This window comes from Sinohyriopsis cumingii, chromosome 7 (assembly GCF_028554795.1).
Source record: "Sinohyriopsis cumingii isolate HCF-2022 chromosome 7, ASM2855479v2, whole genome shotgun sequence".
Taxonomy (NCBI): domain Eukaryota; kingdom Metazoa; phylum Mollusca; class Bivalvia; order Unionida; family Unionidae; genus Sinohyriopsis; species Sinohyriopsis cumingii.
In genome coordinates, this window is record NC_142967.1 from 7,821,741 (window position 1) to 7,835,041 (window position 13,301).

General features: G+C 32.8%; 1 protein-coding gene across 1 annotated transcript in view; it reads right to left on the reverse strand.

Annotated features, from left to right (window-relative positions):
* The window catches only part of LOC149794699 (uncharacterized), a 265,989-nt gene that overhangs the window by 187,454 nt on the left and 65,234 nt on the right, over positions 1-13,301 (reverse strand). The window lies entirely within an intron of this gene.

The following is a 13,301-nucleotide window of genomic DNA, read 5'->3' on the forward strand; positions in this document are numbered from 1 at the left end:
TTCCAAATTTGCAGACAGAATTACCAATGTTTGTGTTCTTTCTAAATTTCCAAAGTACTGACTGTATTGTGTCAAACCAGGAAGTATAAAGAAAATATTGTCTCGGATTGCCTGACTACTCATACCAATTGTCATTTTCAACACAAGAGATCAGATCATCACAAACCCTTCCAAACAATAAGAATGATATACACTTGAAGCAATCATGGGGGAAAAAAGACACTTTCATTAGTCTTCAGGGAGAAAGTCATTTTCGTATATTTGTTTAGCTGCTTGTATCCCATAAAACCAGTTACTTTACGGACACACTTGATTTCTGCCATTGTAGTGGTACTTTAATTATTATACAATATAATGGAATGCTGTGTAAATATAACCTGTTCTTCACATACAGTTTCAGGAAGATTAGGCCAAATAACTTCAAAATGAAACTTCAGCTACATTCAATTAAATTTAAATTGTAATAAAATGCTTTGTTACCTAACTTAGGTCATTAAACTCAATACTTCCTTTGATATTTTCAACTGATCTCTGATTATTCCTATTAGTTTCACTGTTTAAAATGCAGAATATCTCATAAAGATGTACAAATTTCAGCTGTAGACAAGTTTAATAGCAAATTCCCTTTCTAGTAGCATGTTTAAATCTTGTTCAAATTCAGTTACCATAGTTTCCCTTAACATAACAAGATTTATCATGCCATGACATGACTTCCTGATGTTCTACTGTCAGAAAAGAAAGTAATCATTTTTGCATTTTCAAATTGGGTGAGATACAAGTATACATTACACAGCAATCACACAAAATCATTTAAAGAGACCCACCCCTAGAGCCTGCATGGAGCAAGTTACGTGATATTGATCAAGAGTCTTATGTAGCAGGAGTCAATAATAAAATGGTTTCTCTAATCTTTAAGGCTTTTAAAGTAAACATTGCTTAATCAGTCATCAGAATTTTACAAGCATCATTTTATATAAAGTTCTAAATTTGTCAAAAGTTGGATTTTTATATACAAAGGTGGGTAAATATTTTCTCTGTATTTCTCCATAAAGTGGACAAGCAGTAATCAAATGGAAATTGTTTTTTATATTAATGTTAAAAATCACACAATCTTTCCTCATACCAAATACTTTCATATCGTCCCATGTTACCTCTGATTGGCAAGTAACCCACTCTAAGCACAGTGATTATAAAACAAAAATCACTATATCCTAACAAATTATAGATATCTTTGACATGTGAATTCTACTCCCAATGACTTATCGAAACACAGTCTCTCCATCGACTAAATCTCATCCTAAAGATTTTGCCAAAAAATAACTTCACATCTCTGGTTGAACAATATAAGAAATGTATTTTCATCTTTGACACCCTGAGTACACTGAACATTGCAAAATCCAAATGTAAATAGAAGCTTTTTAACATTGTTAGCCCAGCAATTACACACACCCCCTTTCCATCTTAACTGTAAATTGTAGCATTGTTTAGGATATCTGTCTTAGGGCATTTTTAGAATTCTTAGTCAATATTTCAAAATACGTTTATATCTTAATACACCGCATACTAATTCTCCCTAATTTATCATATATGAAGCATTTGGAGTAGACTTAGACATACTAAGAATATATCTGCAAAATGACAAATGAGCTTTTACATTATCACTGGCATCATGAAGCCCCCAAACCTCAGTCCCATAGTTAAGGACAGCAGCTATCTTTGCATCAAACAGACGAAGCAATCCATTTACGGGTAATCTGCCAAATTTTGAAAGACTGCTTCAATATATGCATAGCGCTCAGTGCTTACAAGGATAGTTTCAGATTGGGATCAACACATACGCCAATTGGGTAAAATACGCCCTTAGGTAAAATGGAGGAAAGGCTTTAAGTGTCTCTGGGGTTAACAAAATAGATAAATACATATGGAACAAAGACTAAGGTCAATCTTTTATCCAAAATTTCAAAGATCTATTATCTTAAAATGTGGATAAGATTTTAAATGATATAACTGTATAAACATCAACACATTTAATCATTGTGTCAAAACAAATACTGATATTTACTTTGATGCAGCAAGCACAATGAAGACAATCAATAGAAAGCAAAACCTAGCTATGACATATCCAAGATTTTTTTTAAAAATGTCAGCCTTGGTTTGACACAGATTCCATTAAACAGCCAAATACTAAGCCTTAAGATATCTAAGACAGTTCACGTTAAAAGGCACAAGTGAATCTCTTCAGCTTTATAAATTCTGTAGAAATATGTATAAATCTCTTACAAGAAGCAAGCCTAAGCAATATGAATTAAAACAAAAATACAGCCTTATATACACAACTTTTCTAGTGCCTTGTAAAGAACCCAAGTGCTAGTACACAAGGCAATATGACGTCTGCAACATGGTATGAATATTTTTCAGAATTATTTAATTGTTCAAGTTTTGTTTACCTGATACAAGAAAATGAAAACACTCTAATTTATGAGACTTTAGACAGAACATTCACTGAAGAGGAGGTTCGCCTAACACTGAGTAAGCTGAAATATAACAAAGCTGGGGATTTAGATGCTTTATCCAGCTATTTCTTTATATGTACAGGCAACATAATAGCACCAATATTAACAACATTATTTGATAAGATATCTGATGTTGGATAATATGCAAAATATTGGTCAATGTCTATCATCATACCAATACTGAAGACTAGGGATGCAAATGACTCCCCCCCCCAATCACAGAGACATCTACTATCTGTATTAAGCAAAGTGTTTACATCAATTTTAAATAATAGGATAAATGAATGGGTTTACGAAAACAAATTACTGGGCAAAGAGCAAGCAGGATTTACACCAGGTTACTGTGCAGCAGATAATGTATTTATATTATGTATATTAATTTATAAATATTTAAGACAATGTAGGGTTAGAGTCTATGCCATATTTATTGACAATGAAAAAGCCTTAGATACGAGAGGGAGACTTTTACTGTATCAAAAATAGTGAAAATATTAATGTCAATATGTTAAGAATCATTAAGGCAATTTACAATAATGTAAAAGCATGTGTTAAGTCCAACAATCTTATCATGTGTTTAATTGACCTTTGGGCACATGCCAATGATGTGTTTTATGTCTTTTACTCTTTTCTTTATTTTTGAATGATTTGAAGCCCTTTCTAGCTAAAGAAAACGGTAGTATTGGTATAAACCTCAGAACTATTTTTACTGTTGTATGCAGATGACTTAATTGTCTTTGTTGACACTGCTCATCAGTTGCAAAATGTGCTCAACAGGTGGCATACATATTGCCTGAAGTAGAAATTGAAAGTGAATAAGGAAGAAACAAGAGTGGTTCTATTTCACAGAGGTCACAGGCTATCTCAGAATTATGAAAAATGGTCATATGGCCATACAGAGGTAAAGACTGAATCATATTATAAGTGTTTATAATAATAAGAATAATAATAAAAAATAATCAGCCTATTCCATAATGGATATAGAAAATACAAACAAAAAACACACAGACAAGCAAATAAAAAATATCTTATTTTTTTTTTGCTAAAAGTTTGTTTTAGACTACATTTTATCTTATTTTGCACTAAATCAATTTAAGCAAGTTCTTTCTAACTTTTAATAATACTTGTCACTATTGATGCAGATTCAGAATGTAGCAGCTCCCCTCCCCCCCATTAATGTCAAGCTTAATGTTTAAATAAAATTTTCCTTCATCTCATTAGTCTAATACCAATGTAGAGATTTTAGTTTGTAGTGAAATTTACTGGTCTCTGATGAACGGAATAATGTTAGTTTCAAACCCTACAAATATCTACATAAACACATTTTCAGAATCCTGGATCTATGTCGGACAATTATCAAAACAATTTTAATTTAAAATAACATTATTCCAAACTTTTAGTATTTTTATTAAAATAACATTATTTTATAGCCTGGTATTTTAATAAAAATAAACTTTATTCTACAGTTTGGTATTTTAGTTCAAATAACATTATTCGATAGCTTTTGGTACTTTAATTAAAATAACATTATTTTATAATTTGATATTTAAATTAAAATAACTACTTTTTATTATGGTATTTAAATTAAATAACATTCTATATTTTGGCAATTTAATTAAAATAACATTATTATATAACTTGCTATTTTAATTTAAATAACATTCAACAGTTTTGGGTATTTTAATTAAAATAACTTTCTCTAGTTTGTTATTTTCATTAAAATAACATTATTCAATAGTTTTTGTATTTTAATTAAAATAACATTATTCTACAGTTTTTGTATTTAAATTAAAATAGCATTCTATTGTTTTGTTATTTTAATTAAAACATTATTCTATAGTTTTTATATTTTAATTACAATAACATTATTCTATCATTTTGGTATTTTAATTAAAATAACATTCTTAAGTTTTGGTATTTTATTTAAAATAACATTATTCTTAAGTTTTGGTATTTTAATTACAATAACTATTGGTTTTTTTTTTGGGGGGGGGCATGTTCTTGGAGACCATCACTTTTCACATACAAAAATAAGGTACATTTTCCTTGAAACTTTAATCTCATTTACATGCCTTGCAACAAAAAATGTCAAAAGAAATTTTATTTCAGTATTTGTTCCGTTCATCAATTTTTTAGTTTTGTCTACTAAATTCATTTCTGATATATTTTTTAAAACTCTCCAGTCCATTCAGCATGTTTAGAGAGCTATAGCAGATTGTGAAATGTTGGATATCAACATCACAATTACACCTATTTTTTTTAACTGCAAGGTGTCCCTTTTCCTGCAAATTAGGACATAGGTGTGCAATACTAGATGGCCATTTGTATGCCGACACTATTATTGTTCAGACTAAAGATTTATTATAAGTGTTCAACAAGGTAAATCCTCTAGGCTATAAACAATATGCTTCTCACGTTCTGATATTCTGGATTGTTTGTAAATCTCCCAGCAGTGAGCATGTTGTTGTGGTATTTCAAGTCAACCCGAGAGCATTATTTTCAGTATTGTGAAACTAGTCCATCGCCTTTGCTAAATAATTCATGCAATATATGAACAAAATCTATCAAAGGTCTTAAGAATCGCAAACAAATATACTTCAGCCCAAACCTTAATGTAAATTTTCATGGCAGGAACCTTGACTCCAAAATTAAAGGGGCAACCAAGCATGTCATAGAATAAATTGTCTTATTGTCATAATGATTCAAACCAAAAATGTTGAAAATCTATCAAAGGTTTTTGGAAATATATGCAAATTAAAAACTGGAACCAAAATCATAATGTACTGACAAGAATGGTTCTGCTACTGCCATTGCCATCTTCGAAGTGACTCCTGTGTTTAACTTCCACTAATGAGGACTCAACCATAAAAAAGCGTATTAGGCATACCCATAAATGACAAAATGTTTAGTTTTGTTATAAATCAGATTACATACACCAAATGTTTTTTTTTCAAATTATGTCGTGGATATTAAAAAGAAAAGAGATGAAAAATGCATTCATATACATTGAGATGTGCCAAGATCTACAATTATCATTTTTTTTTAAAAATTGCATATAAGCACAAAAAATACCAGCAATGAATATAATGTTTTGCTTGTAAACAAAAGCATTCATTCCTACTAGGAAGCTATGGTACTATCATTGTGAGGTAACTGTTACCACATTTTCAGATTCTGTACAGCTGAGTGTCACTTGAGCCATGACCTGTTTGGGATTGAACAAGGCAATACCTATCTGTCCTCAACTGCTTTACAAGAGTAAACAAATTTACTTTATTTTGTCTTCAGGGCTAGTGTTAACCTGAAAAGGTGTATAACATTCTAAACGTTTTATCTAGTCATGGATGATTGCCATCCATTTGAAAGCCTGAAATACCCAGTACTCAACTGTAAAATGCATGTATAATGCAAGAATGCCATTGAGATGTATTCCAGTTAGAATACTGTATATAGTTGCATACAAGAGGGATCCAATGGCAAACAACATAGTCCTTGATCTTCTGCCACATTAAACAGGTTCCAATTTGCACGGTAAATACAGACAGGCTTTATTTCGGCCTAAATGCCCTTTTCATAAGGTTTTGATAGAGAATGGTATGCAATGAAACATCATTATAAATCAATGAATGTGTGTCTTTTGTGAAAGTCACCCAATTGAAGATGAATTTCAAATGGTGATGCCCTGCCAATGATGATTTCAGACATGAACTTTTAGCAAATTAATACATCTGAAGTATACATGTCAAATGTTATGTTTAGTTTGAGCTGTGGTTCTCTTTGTGGGCTTAACACCATTTTTCAGCACATTACAGACTTAACATGGTTGCCAGTATAACCCTGGGGATGAACCACTGACCCACAGGAAACTACTGGCAAGCATTCTCACACCCATGCTGACAAACCTGAAATGAAAGTGACTGATAAAGGCAAGAGTTTAGACCACTCTGCCACCTGGGGCTCCAGGGAGCTTTGGTAGCTCAGTTGGTAAAATGCTGGATTTTTAATTCAAGAGTTGCAGGTTTAGCATCTATCCTGGCAGCCATCTCTGAGTATCTTTGGGAAAGGCACTTTGATTCCATTTCCCCAGCAATAATTTGTTACAAATACCTTTAAAACCAACAAACCAAGCTGTTCATAAATCCCACATATTTTTAATTTATCAAATTTACACAGCATGGTAGTCACAATATCAACTGATAAATTAAATTTCTAAAGGCAAGACTTAAATCTTTCAACATGTTTATGGAGTCTGAGCCTTTACAGAATAAATTGTCAAAGTCTAAGCTTGTTCATCATGTGTAGAAATCTGAGGCACAATGCACATCATGATTCACAATGAGTTAAATTATGCATAGGACAATATAGCTCTCCCTTATTATAATGCAGTACACGGGGATCTATAACACAATCAAATGATGCATACGACAATATAGCTCTCCCTTATTATAATGCAGTACACGGGGGTCTATAACACAATCAAATGATGCATAGGACAATATAGCTCTCCCTTATTATAATGCAGTACACTGGGGTCTATAACACAATCAAATGATGCATAGGACAATATAGCTCTCCCTTATTATAATGCAGTACACTGGGGTCTATAACACAATCAAATGATGCATACGACAATATAGCTCTCACTTATTATAATGCAGTACACTGGGGTCTATAACACAATGAAATGATGCATACGACAATATAGCTCTCCCTTATTATAATGCAGTACACGGGGGTCTATAACACAATCAAATGATGCATAGGACAATATAGCTCTCCCTTATTATAATGCAGTACACGGGGGTCTATAACACAATCAAATGATGCATAGGACAATATAGCTCTCCCTTATTATAATGCAGTACACGGGGGTCTATAACACAATCAAATGATGCATAGGACAATATAGCTCTCCCTTATTATAATGCAGTACACTGGGGTCTATAACACAATCAAATGATGCATACGACAATATAGCTCTCACTTATTATAATGCAGTACACTGGGGTCTATAACACAATGAAATGATGCATACGACAATATAGCTCTCCCTTATTATAATGCAGTACACGGGGGTCTATAACACAATCAAATGATGCATAGGACAATATAGCTCTCCCTTATTATAATGCAGTACACGGGGGTCTATAACACAATCAAATGATGCATACGACAATATAGCTCTCCCTTATTATAATGCAGTACACTGGGGTCTATAACACAATCAAATGATGCATAGGACAATATAGCTCTCCCTTATTATAATGCAGTACACTGGGGTCTATAACACAATCAAATGATGCATACGACAATATAGCTCTCACTTATTATAATGCAGTACACTGGGGTCTATAACACAATGAAATGATGCATACGACAATATAGCTCTCCCTTATTATAATGCAGTACACGGGGGTCTATAACACAATCAAATGATGCATAGGACAATATAGCTCTCCCTTATTATAATGCAGTACACGGGGGTCTATAACACAATCAAATGATGCATACGACAATATAGCTCTCCCTTATTATAATGCAGTACACGGGGATCTATAACACAATCAAATGATGCATACGACAAATATAGATCTCTCTTATTATAATGCAGTACACGGGGATCTATAACACAATCAAATGATGCATAGGACAATATAGCTCTCCCTTATTATAATGCAGTACACTGGGGTCTATAACACAATGAAATGATGCATACGACAATATAGCTCTCCCTTATTATAATGCAGTACACGGGGGTCTATAACACAATCAAATGATGCATAGGACAATATAGCTCTCCCTTATTATAATGCAGTACACGGGGGTCTATAACACAATCAAATGATGCATACGACAATATAGCTCTCCCTTATTATAATGCAGTACACGGGGATCTATAACACAATCAAATGATGCATACAACAATATAGCTCTCTCTTATTATAATGCAGTACACGGGGATCTATAACACAATCAAATGATGCATAGGACAATATAGCTCTCCCTTATTATAATGCAGTACACGGGGATCTATAACACAATCAAATGATGCATATGACAATATAGCTCTCCCTTATTATAATGCAGTACACGGGGATCTATAACACAATCAAATGATGCATACGACAATATAGCTCTCCCTTATTATAATGCAGTACACAGGGATCTATAACACAATCAAATGATGCATACGACAATATAGCTCTCACTTATTATAATGCAGTACACGGGGATCTATAACACAATCAAATGATGCATAGGACAATATAGCTCTCCCTTATTATAATGCAGTACACTGGGGTCTATAACACAATGAAATGATGCATACGACAATATAGCTCTCCCTTATTATAATGCAGTACACAGGGGTCTATAACACAATCAAATGATGCATAGGACAATATAGATCTCCCTCATTATAATGCAGTACACAATCATGGAAAAATATTTTGGTGACCAATGCTACTGTTAATTTCCAGCCACCAGGCTGGTACATCATTGTCTGCCTAATGACACACTCTTGTACAATATTTTATGTCACTGGGATATTATATGTAATTATCTGTCATAGAAGACGAGAAAATATTATTTTTTTGTTTATTTGTCAATTTCTAATACTAATTTTTGTTTTTTTGTCAATTTCTAATATTTTTTTGTGGTTTTTTTTTTGGTCAATTTCTGTTTCCTATATTTATCATCATGTGTGACATTTTATCAAATGTTTTGGATAAAAATCATCTCAGTTTTGATGGACTGCATTACACTGAATCAGCTACTGCTGACCTTAGCGAATAAATACACAGAAGCGAAGAAATATTTTAATACAGATGTCCATTAATGAATTATTGCATATTTCTCAAAAAGAGATATTGTATGTAGAGGGCCCATGCAGACCCTCAGCTGATGAATTATAGTCTCTTTCTTACTAGTTGAAATACAGTAATGTCTGTGATTTTCCATACAATTTTGTAAACTATTTCTGGGTGTAAAAATAATGAAAGAAATTTTGTAAAAATTTTGAACGAATACATTTTGCAAAGTTTCGTAAGAACAAAGTTTACTGTACCAAAAAATAGAGGACAAGCAATAAATATGTTTATAGTTTGATGGTGTACTACAAAATTACAGGGTTAAAAATTATTATGTGTTTGTATAATATGGTATGTTACCATTCCTTTTCCACTTTGCAATGTGCATAATTGTCTTTGATAATTGTGTTATGAATCATCTCTGATAATATTGCCTTTAAAAAAAAATCCATGCTCATCAGTCTTAAGAACTAAGCCAGTTGCCACATGAAGAAAAAATGAAGCATCCTCCAAATGCCTAAAATGCAGAAGAATAAAAAATAAAAATGACTCACACAGTTTGTAGCTGATCTCCAGTGTAATTGCGTATTGATCAGACCTGGTATCTAGGCAACTGTAACAACTCAAAATCCTAATTATGCAAGTATTTGAATTTCTGGAGGCCTTTTCAATTCTAACAATAATCCAAACTTCCATGAGCAATTGAATCAACTCCAGAAAATTTTGAAATGACAAGAAAATTTAGTGAATTCTGTTATTTGCTGATCAAAACAAAAGCTGCATCAACAAATATGTGAAAGATTGTTATTCAATATCTCTATAAGTTCATTGCAGTGTTGAAATGGAATAATAAAAACTATATCTGACAGTGATTTAGTTTTTAAAGTAAAAAAAAACATGGCTCTTGGCAAGCTTGCTTATTTATATTATTTCAAAGTCTATTTAGTAATGGCTTTGATGATGTTAATGTTCTGAAAACACTCACCCTCTTAGATCATCTAACATTTTTATTTGTAAGAGATCAGTTAGATATTGTACAATTCTATGTAAAGTAATATTTCATGTACTATTTATTCTCTGCATGGAATCAAAGTTAACTGGGTAAAGAAACAAAACTTTGCCCCAGAATTTTCAAAGGGTATACCAAAATGAGAGATGGCTGAATGCAAAGGACTTGTTTTAAGATATATATCTGCAATAAATTGCAAGGTTAATTTTCACAATTTCATTCTCTACCCTTACTAACGATATTCCCTGTTAAACATTGTTGACACCTTCTCCACTTTGAGATGCCCCCTACCTAACAGCAAAATGCTTGTTCCAGGGCACAGCTTACATCCACAACAAAGTTGCAACCTTGAGGTTTATCAGCATGTACATTCTGCTATATATTTAGACCTACAGGTAGAAGATTATACCAGTGACTGCAGGGAAACGAGGTACTGTTCAGGCACCAGCATCGGTCAACCCTACTAAGAGTTTTTGGTTGTTTTTTTTCTTTTTCTTTTTTCTTATTTGTTTGTTGTGGTGGGTGGGGGTTAAAAACAGTAAAACAAATTCATTTAGTTCTTGTTACCTGTGATTTCCACCTGTGTTAAATATCAGGACAGTTATGTTGGTGTTAGAAGGTCAGAGAAAAAGTTGAATATGCCAAAAATTGCACGCACCGTAATGGCACAGAGTAGTAACCTGCTTACAAGGAGTTCTAGTCAACTGACCTTGACAAACTACTTCAGCCTTGAAATAATTAGGATTATGATTTTCACAAATATGATAATTTAAATATATTTTGTCCCTTTAATGTTCCAGACTCCTATATCAATCCTACTAGTTTTAAATATACATGGTAACATAAGCTCTCTTAGTCATATTCCACAAAGTTTTAAATAATCTGATAGATATTTTGGGGTGGAGGTCAGAATGAAAGGTTGGAACTTGCCGAAACCACATGCTTGTGGCTATGGGTAAAATGATACACCTCTGCTGTGTATTGATATGATTCACAATACACATCCTACAATATGATACAGTATTGTTACACATCAAATTGGATGGTCTTTTCATCTTCAGGAGGTCTGTTAGTGGTGGATTGTTGCTATTTTATGTGTCAAATATTGGTTGTACATGTATTTCTAGTATGCGGATTTGAATTTTTTAAAATCCTGTTGGCATGTTACGTTCCTGAATATGTGTAAGGTATAAAGGAGACATTAAAAACTTGTTTCTCATTTACCATTTAAATACTTTAGGCATGCCACTTCAGCATGATTGTTGTTGTTGTTGTAGGGTTTAATGCCATTTTTCAGCACACAATAGGCTATACATGGCGGCCAGTATTAATGGTGGAGGAAGAACCCGGAAAATCCCAGGAAAGAACCACCCACCCTCGAGAAGCTACTGGCAAGCTTTCTCACATACCCACATTGGCCAAATCCGAGACTCGAACCTATGCAGACAGAGGTGAGATGGCAGTGATCCGTAACGGAGAGCGCTTTAGATCACTCGGCCCTCCCACTTTAGCATGAAATTTCTCTGTTACATAATCAGAAACTGAACTGCTTTGTATCTAAATTGACCTAGTTTGGATGCCAATACTTCTGGTATGTCAGGCAGTAAATGAGCCACAGCACTGTTTGGTGGTTATTGTTTTAGTCTGAACTTAAACAAGCGTTGATTATTGAAAATGCGCTTGTTTCAAATTACAAACAACATGTACATGAAAGAAACAATCCAGTCCATTTCCAACAATTGCAAACAAAAAACTTTTGACTATTTAAAACTAAAACTGGTATCAGCAATTATTCATATTTTTTCACCAAGAATTAAACAGAAAACAGAAAAGTTGGAGACAATTAACCTTGATAGCCTTCAAATGTTCTACAAGAAGAAATTTCCCCTCCATAATGAAAAGGGGTAGGTTTCTGAATATGGGGGATTTAATGAAGAAAGATAGGAAGGTTTTGAAAATTGAATGTGTGGTTTGCAGGCTTTTGGTTTATTTTTCTGGCCTAATTTTTTTAGAAATTAATACAATCCGAAGTCCCGCAAGCAGTGAAGAACAGTGCTTCCACTTGCTGAAGTTACAGAAGGAATGTATCATTTGAAATTAAAGCATTTTTTTTCTTCCCCTGAGCTATACACAACTCAGAATGAAAGTTAAAAAAAAACATAATTATTAATTAACCTGCGAACACTGTCAGTACAAAACCCAGAGCTGGTACAAAGCTCTGTGGATATTCTGTTTACTGATAATAATTAGGCTGTAAATAAAATCTAACTGAACTGACTACTTGATTATTAAAAATGTGCTTGTATCTCAATCTACTTCATTACTTAAAATGTGCAAGTTTCTAACTGTACATAACTATTTAAATTGTGCTTGTCATTCAACCTACTTGATTTACAAAATATGTGCTAGTCATTCAACCTACATGATTACATAAATTGTGCTAGTCATTCAACCTACTTGATTACATAAAATGTGCTTGTTTCTAAGTGCACTTAATTATTGAAAATATGCTTGTCTCTAATTCCATCCTTACAAAAGAAAATGTACTTGTCCCAAATTGTACTCGATTATAGAAAATGTGCTTGTCACTAATTGTATGTACTCGTCCCTAATTGTACTTGAACATAGAAAATGTGATTGTCCTTAATTGTTCATGATTACAGAAAATGTACTTATCCCTAATTGTACTTGATTATAGAAAATGTGCTTGTCCCTAATTGTACTTGATCATAGAAAATGTGCTTGTCCCTAAATGTACTTGATTAGAGAAAATGTGTTTGTCTTTAATTCCAGCCTGACAAAAGAAATGTGCTCATTTCTAATTCTACTTAATTATTGAAAATGTGCTTGTCTCTAATTCCAGCCTGACAAAAGAAAATGTACTCATCCCTAATTGTACTTGATTATAGAAAATGTAATTGTCTCTAACTGTACTTGATTATAGAAAATGTACTTGTCCATAACTGTACTTGA